Raw genomic sequence first — 14,532 nt, 5'->3', positions numbered from 1 at the left:
TGTCTTACATTTAGTTCTTTCGTCTTTAAATGTATTTTTGTGTATGGTGTAAGAAAGCAGTCCATTTTTATTCTTCTACATGTCACTGTCCAGTTTTCCCAACACCATTTGCTGAGAAGACTGTTTTTTTTTCCATTGGATACTCTCTCCTGCTTTGTCAAAGATTAGTTGGCCATACATTTGTGGGTCCATTTCTGGGTTGTCTATTCTGTTCCATTGATCTATATGTCTGTTTTTTTTTGTGCCAGTATCATACTGTCTTCATGATTACAGCTTTGTAATACAACTTGAAGTCTGGAATTGTGATGGCTCCAGCTTTGGTTTTCTTTTTCAAAAATTATTTTGGCTATTCAGGTACTTTTCTGGTTCCATACAAATTTTATTAGTGTTTGTTCTAGCTCTGTGAAGAATGCTGGTCTTATTTTGATAAGGATTGTTTGAATGTGTATATTTCTTTGGGTAGTATCAACATTGTAACAATATTTGTTCTTCCACTCCTTGAGCATGGAATGTTTTTCCATTTCTTTGTGTCTTCCTTGATTTCCTTCATTAGCTTTCCATAGTTTTCAGCGTACTTTGGTTACGTTTATTCCTAGGTATATTCTTATTTCTAGTGCAATTGTAAACAGAATTGATTCCTTGATTTCTATATCTGCTGCTTCAGTATTGGTGTATAGAAATACAACTGACTTCTGTACCAATGTATATCCAGTAACTTTACTGGATTTACAATTTTATTTCCAGTAACTTTACTGAATTCACATATCAGTTCTAGCAGTTTTTTGGTGAAGTCTTTGAGGGTTGCCATGTAGACTATTATGTCATCTATGAAGACTGAAAGTTTGACTTCTTAGCCAATTTTTATGCCTTTTATTTCTTTTGTTCTCTGATTGCTCAGTCTAGGACTTCCAACACTATGTTGAACAACAGTGGTGACATTGGACATACCTGTCATGTCCATCCCCTGATGGACATGGACATCCCCTGATATTAGGGGGACATGGACATGGACATCCCCTGATATTAGGGGGAAAGCTCTAACTTTTTCCTCATTGAGAATGATATTTTCTCTAGGTCTTTCTTATATGGCCTTTATGATATTGAGGAATCTTCTTTCTATCCCTACTTGCTTAAGGGTTTTTATCAAGAAAAGATGCTGTACTTTGTGAAATGCTTTTTCTGCATCTATTGAGAGAATCTTATGGTTGTTATCCTTTCTTGTATTAATGTGGTGTATCACAATTGATTTGCAAATATTAAAATATCCCTGCAGCCCAGGTTGCCAGATGGCACCTCCCTCCTGAGTTTTATCTCAGATGGAGCTATGTTTCACAACCCCTCACTTCTCAGAGACTGTGGCTTTGTCCTGTTCAGACCTTCTGCGGGAGGGTCTCACCAGCAATGGCTGGGTGCTGGCCACACCCAGGAAAGTCTGCTGGACCATGCTGCTGCCAATGCCCAGAGACTGTGGCTGGATGCCAGCCCACTCCAGAAAATGTTCACGCGATTGTGTAGCAACATCGTTTCAGGGATTTTGGAAAATCACAACACACATCTGGCACCAGGCTTCACCCTTAATGACCTTGTTCCAGCACCAGCAAATGTGGTTGTTCTCTGGGATCTGCTGGCACCTTTGTCTGCTGAGTTCTATGGTCCAGATTGTGCCAATTGTTGTGTTATTCCCAAATCAGTTTTCTAAGTGTGCAGGATGGTTTAGTGTTGATCTGGCTGTATTTCATGGATGGAAGATGCAAAAAAACCCTTCCATGCTGTTCTGCCATTTTGGCTTCTCCCCAAAAAGCTGCAATTTTATTTTTTGCTATTGTAAAATGTACATCCCAAAATTTTTGAGATAAAATATACATAAATAAAAAAATGTACACTTATTTTTTTGAATTTTTTTTTTTTTAATTTTTGAGAGACAGAGACAGAGTGTGAGCAGGGCGGGGCAGAGAGAAAGGGAGACAGAATCTAGAACAGGCTGCAGGCTCTGAGCTGTCAGCACAGAGCCCGATGTGGGGCTCAAATTCACAAACCAGGGCTCGATAACGAGCTGAGCTGAAGTCAGATGCTTAACCGACTGAGCCACTCAGGTGCCCCAAATTATAAGTATACAATTTAGTTGAAATAAATGGTCACAATGCTGTGCAAACATTATCTGTATCAATTTCCAGACTTTTTCATCATTCTGATCAGAAACTTTTCAGCAATTTTATTTTATTTATTTATTTATTTATTTATAATTTTTAATGTTTATTTATTTTTGAGAGAGACAGACAGACAGACAGAGTGTGAGAAGGGGAGGGACAGAGAGAGAGGGAAACACAGAATGTGAAATAGGCTCCAGGCTCCAAGATGTCAGCACAGAGCCTGACACAAGGCTCAAACTCACAAGCCATGAGTCAAAGTCAGATGCTTAACCGACTGAGCCACCCAGGTGCCCTATCAGCAATTTTCTTTTTATTTATGTATCCATTGAGCCTAGACTTAGTCATTTAAAAGAAAAAAAAACATTCCTTACTGATCTCCATTTGTCAGCTGGTTTGTTTCTTTCTTTCTTTCTGAGATTTTTTTCCATTCTGTTTATTTTTCTTGCACAGTTTCTTTACTTTCTTTTATCATATCTTTGGATTACTTCTTTTTTTCAAGCTCAGATTGAGTTTCAGGTAGCTTTTTTATCTTTTTAAAATCTAGATTAAAGTTTTGTTCTTTTTTCTTACATGATAGCATGACATTGTATTGGCTTTATACAATAGATTCAATGTATTCTAGATTCTTCTGCTATCAGATGGTCTGCCCGAGGGCAAGTTCATTGCCACATCTCCATTTTTTTTCTTGTTTTTTTTTTTTTTTTGTGGGGGAGGTGGTAAAGAGACTAGAAGAAGATAAATACACAAGAAATGACCATGGAATAAAACCCTGCTTAAAAATTCCCAAATAAGTTTTATTCATTTACTACTCAATTTAATTCAGTATGCATTTATTACTGTAAGAAAGTTTAAAAGACTACTAAGACATGATACCTGACTTTAGTAATATACAGTACATATTATTATTAAGTATTACACACTTATATAAACACATTTCAAATGTGAAATTTTTGTAGAAACTGTAAATATGGAAAGTAGATTAAAATAACTATCCCATTTAAAAGTATATGTTGCTCAACTGCTATGTGTCAGACACTCAAGAGTTAGTGACACAATTGTTAAGATATTATCACAAAGTTCAGGGGCACTTGGGTGGCTCAGTCCATTAAGTATTGGACTTTGGCTCAGCTCATGATCTCAAGGTTTGTGAGTTTGAGCACAAGCCCCACTCAGGGTGAGCCTTGCTTCTCTCTCTCCCTCTCTCTCTCTCTGCCCTTCATGGAATTCTCTCTCTCTCTCTCTCTCTCTCTCTCACTCTCTCTCTACCCCTCACTCACTTGAACCCTCTCTCTCTTTAAAGAAAAAGATATCATCACAAATTTCAGATCTAGGGTAATATTCAGACATTAAAAACAAGTTGTATAACTTTCTAATTGGTTTTAGATTCTCTATAGAAAAATAAAGGTATGATAAATGAGAGATTTGTTTCAGATTGGCAGTATGGAAAAGGTATGTAAAGAATGAAGTATAAAGAATAGATAGGCTATGAGAAAAACATTTTTATGTTAAGGAAGGACAGTTTAAGTGCCTCAATATAAGGGAGAAATTAAAATCTGAGAAATGTAAAGCAAAACAAAACACCAATAAGACTATCAGATACAGTTGAAGAAGCAAGCTGAGACAAATCATGCTGGGCCCTGTAATGTGTTAAGAACTTTGGGATATTTTAAAATCTAATGACAAATCAATAAATGAAATGTTAACATGACAGGATGGATAGAGGGCATTGACTGGCTGGCTTGCTGGCTGGGCACATGCAAGGCTACATGTGCTCAAAATTGTCTTGAGTGCTTCCAGAAATACTATTGAAATTTCATAGGCTATAAAATAATGCTTCAAATGATAAAAATTTTGACTTTAGGGATTATAATGCATTGTTCTCCTTGGCCATCTTGTGTTTAATAAGTGTTTCCTTATGGTGCTTGATATCCCAGAAGACCAACCCATGACTTCTCTCTAGAGTATGCAAGCATCCACCCTTCAGGGAAACTGGCAACTTCAGAATAAATTGTGCCTACCCTCTGGACATCAAGGGAGAAAGAACATCATCTACTACAAATGTGCTGCTCTAAGTATGGATTATTCTAAAAGTAGAATTTTAAAAAATTCTTCAAAATTAGGTGTTATGTCATCTGGAAGGAAGTTTTAAATGTGACTTACAATTCTTCTGGTTGGACTGCTGTTCTGGCCAAAGGGAAATGCTCATGTTTTAGAGTTGGATAAAGGGAGTTGATTAAATTGCAGCCAAATTATGATAATAACTATTGCATCAGAGAAAGATTTCTAAAGCATTTGCATAAGCTCCATTTGTGAGCCATAAATTTAGATATAATGCATAGTTTGTTGGCTTAAAACAACTTTATTTTATTTTATTTATTTATGTAAAAAATTTTTTTTAGAATTATTTATTTTTGATAGAGAGAGACAGAGCACAAGTGGGGGAGGGGCAGAGAGCGAAGGAGACACAGAATCTGAAGCAGGCTCTGGGCTCTGAGCTGTCAGCACAGAGCCCGACGTGGGGCTTGAACTCACAAACCAGGAGATCATGACCTGAGCCGAAGTCGGACGCTCAACCGACTGAACCACCCAGGTGCCCTTTTATTTATTTTATTTTTAATGTTTATTTATTTTTGAGAGAGAGACAAAGTGTGAACAGGGGAGGGGCAGAAAGAGAAGGAGACACAGAATCCAAAAGCAGGATTCAAGCTCCGGCTGTCAGCACAGAGCCTGACATGGGGCTCAAACTCATGAACCATGAGATCATGACTTGAATCGAAGTCAGACACAACCGACTGAGCCACCCAGGTGCCCGGGCTTAAAATAACTTTAAAATTAAAAAAAAAAAAGTTTTTCTTTAGAACATATCCAGAGTCATTTTAATTTTAATTTCCTTTTTCCAGAGGTGAAAATAGAAGCATATAGAGATGAAACTAGGAGTTTTAGAATCTACAATGAGTTGGTTGCAGGTTGTATTGGACTGATGGAGCAAAGGTAAGTGGGTAATACAATTCCAATGGACAAATGCCAGTAGGTTTGTGAGAGATTACCTGCTGAATGGCTTCAAAAGTCCCATTCCTTTGGTAAATTCATGAAGACACAAGGTCCTCTTCTTACTGTTTGTGGACTTAAAATAGTATATTTTAAATTATATTTCCTTTATAGTAATACATACCATTTAGATGAGATAGTAGAAAAGATTGCTTCTACCTTAGACAATGCTTAAATTTGGTTATGAGAAGAATTAAATTTTAATTAATTAATTTTTATTTAAATTTTTTTTTAAAGTTTTTATCAGATTCCAGTTAGTTGACATATAGTGTAATATTAGTTTCAGGTGTAGAATTTAGTGATTCAACACTTCCATACAACACCTGGTGCTCATCACAGCAAGTGCCCTCCTTAGTTCCCACCACCTTTTTAACCCATCCTCCCACCCACACCCCCTCTGGTAACCATCAGTTTAAAGAATTATGTTTTTATAACCCAATCGGCTCACAGTTCAATTTTCTTCTCTATTATTTTATTCTATTTCAGGAAAAATGGGGGAATTTGTCAAAAAAATAAAAAGAAAAGAAAACTAAGATCAGATCAAATGTTTCTTGCAGTAATGGTGCGAGTCCCCTATGAAAGCAAGGGTCAGCTATGTACTTCACACTGGGCAGCTCAGAGTAACAATTACATATAAAGCCTTTTATCATAAGGTTTCAAGGGTAATTTTGGTAAGATTTTTCCAATATTTTTTTCTCCCATAAGTAACATTTGTTTCATAAAATCTAACCAAATAACCCCATTATACATTAATTGGAGTAAAATATACTTAGACATAGTGGTTTAGCGTCCATTATGTTCAACACTAGTAACATTTTCTAGACTGCCATTCATCTTCACACATTGTTTCGTGGTGTACACTTCTGAACCTAAAAAACATCACCTTGAGATTAAGCTGTAAACATCAGCCTCATTCGTGCCAGAGTTTACTCAACTGATTTAATATCTTCAGCTCCAGAAGCTGCAAAGCTGTATCATATCTGCCAGTTATCTGAAGATTGTATTTCTTATGCCCTTCATTTCCTTTCCACTATCAGCTCCCAATATTTATCAGAACTTCACCTGTCATTGGCCTTATCTACATATACTTTTTCAATCATTCTTTCTCTCTGTAACCCAAAACAGCACATTCAGATATGCATATTTGAAATGGGTATTGATATGTCACAAGAAGACACTGTGTCCTATCTGCATCTTGCAGTGTAAATACCAAGTGTTAAAGCATTAAATATCTGAGAGTTCTCTAAGTTATCAACACAACCTTGGAAGCTGAAAGCTGTAATTCAGAGCAGAGTTATTTTTCACTGAAACAAATAGCTTACAAGAAAGCAAAGCACTATGAATAACACAATAAAGAGATGACTTAGAAGGTAATTGTAGTTACGTAGCAGTTACATGAATGTCCGTTTATCCCATTTCAGCAGAAATCCAGGAGTCCAGTATAGTGTGGGGGGCTTGGGAATGCAAACACCTGTGCTTGGATTCTGGCTTTGCCTCTAAGGTCATTCTGGGCATGTCACTTCTTCACTCTCAGCCTCAGTTTTCTCATCCATGTTGATTATTTCATCATGAAGAGAATTAAGTGGGTTCACAGAAGATAGGTCCTCAGAACAGAATTTGAGGTATATGAGGAGTCCTCCATAAGTGTGCATTATACCGTGATCACCATGAGCTCATGGTTGGACTGTTAAGTCTCAGTGTAGGTACTCAGATATTTATAATTCCTCTTGGCAACATGTCTTAATTGCATGGAGAAACTGATGTTACCAGCTTCACCTTATATATGGAGAAAGTTAGTTTTAAGGACAGGAAATCATTTATCAAGGTTAGTGAGGGAGTCAGTGATTACCTGAGCATGGATTCTCATCCGTCTGGTGAATTCCTGGGCAGCAGCACAGATTACAGTCCCAGCATTCTCTCAAGATAAATACACCATTAACAGGACAGAACATTTTCTGTTCTTTAAAAAAAAAAAAAAGTAAGAGCAGGAAGAAACTTACTGTAGCAAAACATTAAGACCAGGTGGTGCATTTGGTTATGTAGAGGGAAGCAGCTCATCAATGGGAGAGGCACCAAAGGGTTTATTTTCTGAGCACCTGATTTGAGGTCAGACCTGGATGTTTGCCCTGGAAGTTCTCTCAGTGCCTCAGACTTTAGAGGGATATTCTGATGACCACTTCCCTACAGATGCAGACCAGGTTATTCCTTCACTTTCAGGTCACTTTCCAATTGGATATTGATTGTTCCCAGTTGGTAGCACCCCCATGGGAGAACTCACACATTCTTCCAGCAAGGGAGAAACATAGCAGGGTATTTGAATTAGGGGGTACATAGAAACATTGATTTACATAGCTATTGAAACTGTAATTCTGAACTTGATATTTATAATATCACAAAGGACCTTAAAAAGTTTAAGAACTTAAAAACTTATGTCTATTTTCAACAGCCTTGTAAATTATCTCTCTGAAATGCATCATGAGTTCTTTCCCCTGCACTGCTATCTATTGATACCTATTAAACCATTGTTACATTTTTATTGCTTGTCTCATGTCTATTTTTTTCTTCTAATTTTATTCTCCTTCCTGCATACTTCTTTACATGTCTAGGCATGATTACTATGAAGGGATTGTTCATAGAAATGACCTATGGCTGTTTTAGAACCAATGACCCTCCTGTTAGAAATTCGGAAGAATTACATTCTTAGTTAATATTTTATTTACATGTGGATGGAAAAGCTGGACTTCCAGGTGTTTGTATATTATAATGTTATAATGTAAATGTTGTATAATCAACATTTGTAGATAAAGAGAAAACCGACTTGGAATTCTTTTATCAGAATGTCCTATTCAAAAACACCAACAAGATGCATTTACTTTTAGGTAAGGACATAAATTGGGCCAGAGACAGTGGAAAAAAAAAACAACAGAGGTCAATGGACCCTATACCCATATCCTTTTCATCCTTCCATTTCAGACTTTGTTACTCTCACTCAGTCACTGAAGTCTTCAAAGTCATTTCTTAACATTCCTTTTTGTAAAATTTTCCACATGGTTTTCATAGTTTGTAAAAATGTCATTTGAACTTCTAGTACCTAAAGAGCATGTCCTAAGATTAATCTATTGCTGGTTTCAGTCTCTATAACCCCTTTTTTTCTCCAACTCTTATAATCTACATCCAGCAACACACACAACCCCACCAATGATAGAAGATGATGCTCAATTATTATTTAAAAATTTTTAATATTTATTTTATTTTTGAGAGAGAGAGACAGAGCACGAACAGGGGAGGGGCAGAGAGAGAGAGGGAGACACAGAATCTGAAGCAGGCTCCAGGCTCCAAGCTGTCAGCACAGAGCCCGATGCAGGGCCTGAACTCATGGACTGTGAAATCATGACCTGAGCTGAAGTCAGATACTTAACCTACTGAGCCACCCAGGCCCCCTTATGCTCAATTATTTCAAGACTTTGAATCAACAATCAGACTGCTTTTCCTTCCTGGAACAACCTTGCTCAACTCAAGAATATTTTATAACCTTAAGAACTCAAATCTGCTTTCTGCAATCTTCTTGCATCTCCTTCTTTCTCTCCATTCTCTTTTTCTTTCTTTCTTTCTTTCTTTCTTTCTTTCTTTCTTTCTTTCTTTCTTTCTTTATTTCTTTCTCTCTTTCGACAGAGAGAATGCATGAGAAGGGGAGAAGGACAGAGAGACAGAGAGAAAGAGAGAGAAAGGGAGAGAGAGAGAGAGTCTTAAGCATGCTCCATGCTCAGCATGGAACCCATTGCGGGGCTCTATCTCATGACCCTGGGATCATTGAGCCAAAATCAGGAGTTGGACACTCATCTGACTGAGCCACTCAGGTGCAACATCCTTCTTCCTCACTTTTATTAGTCATTGTAGAATGGAATTAAGATTTTCCATGCAGTCGCACCTAAAATTTCTTATTGTGCTTATTTTTTTGGTCTCATGATGGCAACAAAGTTCATGATAACAAAATTTATGCATTTTTATTGTCATATTCCTGATATCTAGCATACAGTCTGAAACACAGTATCTATTCAATAAATACTGGTGGATACATTAAATGATATAATGTCCAATGAGAAATAGTTAAGTAATAGTTATACATCTAATATTGATAAAGTACCTTAAAACCTGTTGCTGAAAAGAGAAAAATATGTCTTCAGTGTGTGTATAATTGAATTGAACAGTGTGTGAAAGTCACGTTGAATTTTATATACACATATCATATATGTATAAATTATATGTAAATATATTTGATAGTGACAAAAGTGGAGAAAACATTAACCTGAATACATTCTAACTTCTGTTTTACTCTAGTATTCTCTGTTTTAACACTTTCTCTTTACCTATTTCCAATGTTTTATTTCTTTACATCTATTATCTGCTATTTTTATCAATTTTTAATTATATGTAATATATAATATATTCATTATATTTATTATAATACATACATTAGCTTATATTAATATTTATTATATAAATTTAAATATAATGTGCATATGACTATATATCATATGCTTATTTTTATAGATTCTATAGTTTTATCATGAATTTCATTATATATTCTACAATTATGATATGTTTTGTATATTATATTAATCATATTATATATTGCATTTATAATGTGTTCCATGGTAAAGATAAAAGATCAGTATTAAGTTATATATTAAATTTATATAAATATAATTAATAATATACATTAAATGATGGCAGATAAAATATATATATAATGAAATAAGTGATAAAGTCTTCATTTTTATTTTCATTCATTTGTACACACACGTATATTGATTTCACAATCATGTTTTGGAGTTAAGGTCATCAAGATAAGTGGCATATTACATTTGATATCTTTTAATGCTAACTGTATAAACATAGAAATGCATACAGATTGATGTAGAAATGAATTGGAAAAGGCAACTTTTCTGTAAAGATTCACAGAAAGTGTTATTTGAACCAAGTCTTAATAGATATGTAAAAATATGTAGGCAGATGCAGTGAGCAAATACTATGAAAATCACAGCAGGTGATAGAACTTGGGAATGGAAAACCACACTCTCAGTTGAGAGAACTGGAAGTACTTCCTTCTGTGGCTTGGAAGCAGGCATCAAAAGCTGGCAAGTTAGGTTTAGACAAATATTGAAGGGTTTGTAAACAATATGAAGCATTTATGACTTACCACTGAATATTCCTACTCAAAATTGAATACATTGTTTATTTACCCATGTTCATTTCCAGCCATAGCATGGTACTATAGAGCTACCATCTCATACAGTCCTTACACTATCCCTGTAAATGAGAACTATTTATCATCTCCAAGTCACAGACAAACAAACCAAAGCTCAACAATACCTAGTGCTTTACTCAAGGTGCACAACCAAACTGTAGATTACTAGGAATTAAAACCTAAGCTTTTTCTGTTACCAAAGTCCTTGATTTTTTATCATGCTTTATAGACTTCCATTATCATTGGAGTGACAATGATTGCATGTGTATCTAACACAGTGAGTATGGCTTCAATTGTGTTCTGGTGGAAGGACACTAGTTTTAAGTCCATTTTAATACCACAAAAAAAGAAATTTTTAAAACTTGGATGAAGACAACAAACTTGATAGTATAAAGAAATATAGTCAGCAAAAATGTAAAAGCTCAAGAGGATTGTTGAGACACAACTTCAAAGTAAAGACTTAGGGTCTTAATGTGTTACCTCTTTCAGCTGCATTTACTTTTTAAGAGGCTGGAGATCACAGTGATTGATTTTCCATATTGTTCTTCAGACATCTAAGGTTTTAAGGTGGGATAGTGCTTATATTAATTTAGCTTCCCTAATCATATTATTGTGCAATAATCATAGTCATATAAGTTATATATATATATATATATATATATATATATATATATATATATATGACTTACATGTTTATATAGAGTCTAAATTGTGGGAGGTGTTAAATAAGTAGCAGGTATCAGTGTGTCACAGCTTAGGTGAGACTTTGGGTCCAAGTATTTATCCCAAGGAGAACATCAAAACAATGGTTCCCAATCCTATTCTTTGTGTAGAATTTATCAGTATGATTATTCCTGGCATCACCAAGTAACTTGAGACTTAGTGGACACAGGCTATTCCTAATTACTCAATCTACTTTTTTTCATCATATGTAAAACTTCAACAGTTTAAGTTCTTCCTAGTCACCAGTCCAATATCCCACTGATAGTTAAATCTTAATGATTTCACTTAGCTTTCTGCAGCATTTCTTGCATTTTATTTACATCACCTTCATTCTCTCCCAAATTCATAACATTGTGTTTGTTCTCTGTTATGTTAGCTGACTATATAGTTTCTGGACTAGAGTGTCTTCTTTTTAAGAATCTTCTATATTGCTTCTTTTTTCTCCCATGTTTCTATTTAAATTCCAGATAGTTAACATACAGTGAAATATTAGTTTCAGGAGTAGGATTTAGTGATTCAATAATTCCATGAACTACCCAGTGTTCATCACAACAGTGCACTACTTCATCCCCATCCCCTGTTTAATTCATGCCCCTCACCCTCACCCATCTCTCCTCTGGTAACTCTCAAAAAAAATCTTCTATATTGTATAGTCATATTTATCTTGAAAACTAAAATTCAGACCCAACAAAAACCCTCCTAACAAGAACCTCTTCTATCCAAATAATGTTTACGAATGTTTATGGTCTTTGAAAAAATGGCTCAAATTTACCTTGTAAATATTATATTCTGATATATGGCATACCCAGCATATGCAATAATCACACCTCAAATTTAGTTTAGTTCATTTACTTGATGGCACTATATAGTGTACTATCCACTTCTGTCCTCATTTTTACCATCGTGAAATTCTGGGGTTTTTTTTATTGCTCTCCTCATTTTTGTTGAGAGAGAGAGAGAGAGAGAGAGAGAGAGAGAGAGAGAGAGAGGAGAGGGGCAGACACAGGCTACACCCTCAGCATGGAACCCCATGTGGAGACTGGATCCTATGACCCTGGGATTCTGACCTGAGCTTAAATCAAGAGTCAGATGCTCAACTGACTGAGGCACCCATGCATTCCCTCCTGCTCATTTTTTTAAGAGCAAGATGTAATCTTACCCTTGACTTAATCTAAATTTTCCCTCTATAGATTCTTGTCCCTACTCTGCATTCTCATAACACATTGCTTACCCAGATGACTTGTACATTCTGACATTTCATCATGTTCCTACCTTATTTACCTATCCATTTGATAGATTCTGAGAATGCAGTATGGTGTTTTGAATTCCCACATTTCCTACAAAATTTTATTATTATTATTAAAAAATGTTACTGATAAGACACTGAGGGGAAGACTCATCCTTGATGAATTTTGACTTTTATTTTGTCCTCAAGGTAGAATGAAAACCTATGATCCACAGACCACATATGCCACTTCATGGGATAATAAGTGACATTGCACATGGTATTCTCTACATTGGCTCTTTATCTTTACCTACATCCAAAGTCTTATTTTTCAACACTTAGACCTTAGCTGTGAAGGAATTGATATAAAATCCCTGCAGTTTCTGTTTCATGTGACTTTATCACTCTGAAGTTAATAATCAAAGCAAGAGTAATGTGTTTGACCAATGACAGCACCTTCCCTGGGTTCATTTTGGTAGGCTTTTCTGACTGGCCTCAGCTAGAGCTGGTTCTTTTTGGGGTAATCTTGTGTCTTTACCTGATGACGCTCCTAGGCAATGTTACCATCATCCTAGTTTCCCTCTTGGACTCTAAACTGCACACCCCAATGTACTTTTTCCTCTCCCACCTCTCCCTACTGGACCTCTGTTTCACCAGCAGCATTATTCCTCAGCTTCTAGTCAACCTGGGTGGTTCAGATAAGTCCATCACTTATGGTGGCTGTGTGGTTCAGCTCTATGTCTCTCTTGCCCTGGGATCCACGGAGTGTGTCCTCCTGGCTGTGATGTCCTATGATCGGTACATCGCTGTCTGCCGTCCTCTACATTATGCCTTTGCCATGCGCCCAGCCTCTGTCATACCCTGGCATCTGTGGCATGGCTCAGTGGGGTAGCTACCACCCTTATACAGTCCACTCTCACCCTGCAGTTGCCTTTCTGTGGGCATCACCAAGTGGATCATTTTGTCTGTGAGGTCCCTGTGCTCATCAAGTTGGTTTGTGTGGAAGCGACTTTCAATCAAGTGGAGCTATTTGCGGCTAGTGTTTTATTCCTGGTGGTGCCTTTATCACTCATCCTGATCTCCTACTGGCACATTGCCAGAGCAGTACTGAAGATCAAGTCAGCCATCAGATGACACAAGGCATTTGGGACCTGTTCCTCCCACTTAATGGTTGTCATAATCTTCTATGGAACCATCATCTTCATGTACCTGCAGCCAGCCAAGAGCAGATCCAAAGACCAAGGAAAGTTTGTTTTCCTTTTCTACACTGTGGTGACCCCCCATACTCAACCCTCTCATCTACACCCTGAGAAACAAAGAAGTAAAGGCAGCAATGAAAAAAAATTCTTGGTAGAACATTATGGCTCAGTGAAACATGATTATCAAGAATTTTTTTTGTAGGAGGCAGTTATTAAGACGGATTCATTTAATGGATGATGACTCAATAAATTATTTGGTTATGTTCATAAACCTATAGTGGGTTTTGGTAGAAAAAATTCAATAGCATTTGAATTTTTGAGTTTGAATGCTTATTTCATCACATAATAGCTGTGTGACCTGAACAATTTGCATAACATTTGCACTATGTACAAACCAAAATGTACAATATTGAGCAACCCAAATTAAAATTAGATCACTGTCTTAGGCATTTGACTTTTAATGAAGTTGGTTCATAAATTTTATTGCATTTAATAGCCATAATTATATGCCTGCCCCTACTCTGCATTCTCATAACACATTGCTTACCCAGATGATATGTGGTAAATATGAATGGGTAAATAAGGTAGGAACATGATGAAGCATGTCAGAATGTACAACATATTTACAATGTACAAGCATAATTATCTGTTATATGGGTATTATTATAAGTTTTATTTTGCAGAGATTGAAATATTTTGGCCATTTGCTCAAAACAGAAATAGAAAACTCTAAACCTCAGTGGCATTACTTTTTCAATAGACCATGGACTATTGTGGTCAAGTCTCCTGTGTGAGTCCCATTACACACTGAGTTTATCTCTATTGCTGCACTTTTCCTCGTGTTTAACAAGTTTCTGATTTTTTGTATTTCTCTCTTTAGTAGGTTTTTGAGAATGGCAACTATGTTTTGACTTAATCACAATTTAAAGTAGAATATAT

General features: G+C 36.1%; 1 pseudogene; it reads left to right on the top strand.

Annotated features, from left to right (window-relative positions):
• The first annotated feature begins 12,827 nt into the window (after positions 1-12,827).
• LOC106966649 (olfactory receptor 2G2-like) lies at positions 12,828-13,927 on the top strand (annotated as a pseudogene).
• The last annotated feature ends 605 nt before the right edge of the window (positions 13,928-14,532 follow it).

This window comes from Acinonyx jubatus, chromosome A1 (genome assembly GCF_027475565.1).
Source record: "Acinonyx jubatus isolate Ajub_Pintada_27869175 chromosome A1, VMU_Ajub_asm_v1.0, whole genome shotgun sequence".
Lineage (NCBI taxonomy): Eukaryota > Metazoa > Chordata > Mammalia > Carnivora > Felidae > Acinonyx > Acinonyx jubatus.
Note: the sequence above shows the minus strand (reverse complement) of the source record. Positions and strands in the feature narration are given on the sequence as shown.